A 633-nucleotide genomic window follows, 5' to 3' on the forward strand; every position below is an offset into this window, starting at 1 on the left:
TCCTTTCAAGAAAATGCACAAGAATCTGGAATCGATGGGTAACAGACCTCCAGACCTCAGGGTGAGAGTGGAGGGGAGTCCTGGGAATTCAGAGTTGCAGGTAGAGAATATATACTGTTTTATACAGTTTTACAGTTTTATGCCTGGCAGGAGAATGCCGTGGCACTCTAGTAGGGGTACGAGGTCCAATTTTTAAAGGGTCTCTCCCGTGGGATAGAGTGGGAGGACATTTGAACTCTGCTTGCTTGTTTGTATGGAGTAAACTGTGAGCCCTTCTTGTGGGGGAGGGGACTCCCGTCTGCTTGGTGGTGGATTTTGTACCTTTTGATTGTATTATTGGGGTTGCAGCTTGCCTCAGCAGAGTTGATGTGCGTTCTTCAAACTTCTCTCTTGGCAAAGCTCCAAACCATCATCTTACTTGCTAAACTTCTGTCATTTAAGTTTCCTTCTGGACGGGAGCCTCTGTGGAAAGCTGGCTGCAGTCCGCCATCTTCTCTCCGCCCCTCATTGCACTGTTTTCAAACAATCATTTCATGAAATGCCCTCCTTCCTTCCTCAGACTTTTCATAGTTTCTCAAGTTTTTTTGGTTTTTTAAATAAAAAGCTTTCCCCCCCTGAAACAGTATGCTGGGT

This window comes from Otolemur garnettii, unplaced genomic scaffold (assembly GCF_000181295.1).
Source record: "Otolemur garnettii isolate 467f Iridium unplaced genomic scaffold, OtoGar3 scaffold00162, whole genome shotgun sequence".
NCBI classification, from domain to species: Eukaryota; Metazoa; Chordata; class Mammalia; order Primates; family Galagidae; genus Otolemur; species Otolemur garnettii.